The sequence below is a fragment of the Octopus bimaculoides genome, chromosome 18 (genome assembly GCF_001194135.2).
Source record: "Octopus bimaculoides isolate UCB-OBI-ISO-001 chromosome 18, ASM119413v2, whole genome shotgun sequence".
NCBI lineage: Eukaryota > Metazoa > Mollusca > Cephalopoda > Octopoda > Octopodidae > Octopus > Octopus bimaculoides.
This window is the reverse complement of record NC_068998.1, coordinates 3,755,849-3,756,558: the sequence shown is the minus strand read 5'-3', so window position 1 is coordinate 3,756,558 and position 710 is coordinate 3,755,849.

The window sequence follows — 710 nt, the reverse complement described above, 5'->3', positions numbered from 1 at the left end:
ATATATATAGGGAGATTATAGGAATCAATGAGCACAAAAGGAAGACAAGGGAAGGACAACTCTCGACAAATGTGTTAGCTAAACGCTTAAAAGGAGGAAGTCTTGACGGTTCGGATGCTAGTCCTTCATCAGAAGAACAATAAAAAACAAAAACTAATATGAGAATGAGAAAAGGTGGTTGAGGTAAAAGCGAAGGAGCTTGGATCCAAGTGGGAATCGGTTCTGTGAGAGAGTTAAAAAAGTAGAAGGGGCTGGTGAAGTGTGTGTACGTATAAGAGGATGTCCGTGTGTAGCTCTGGGCTTAAGAGGAAATATGTGATTTCGTGGGATGTATGGAGGTGTGCAAAGATGATAGTATAATGGCCTGGTGTAGTGGTGTGCGTGTGGATTGTGTGTAGCTGTAATTGTTTGAGAGAGGAAGACGTGAATAGGCGGACGCACAAGTGATAGGAGAGAGAAAGCAAGAGGAATGTGTATATACATGTATGCATGCATATATTCACTTATACATAATCTAACCAAAGCTTTATATATATATTATATACACACACATACTGATTTGCCGAGAATCGAAACCGGCTCATCAGCATGGCTTGTGAGAAACTTACCTGTCCCTCTGCACCAATCAGCTTCATTGTTCTCAATGCAAATTACCGCCGTCATCTGAAGAGAAAAAATACATTTGAATAAAGACAGATTTAAAGAGAGAG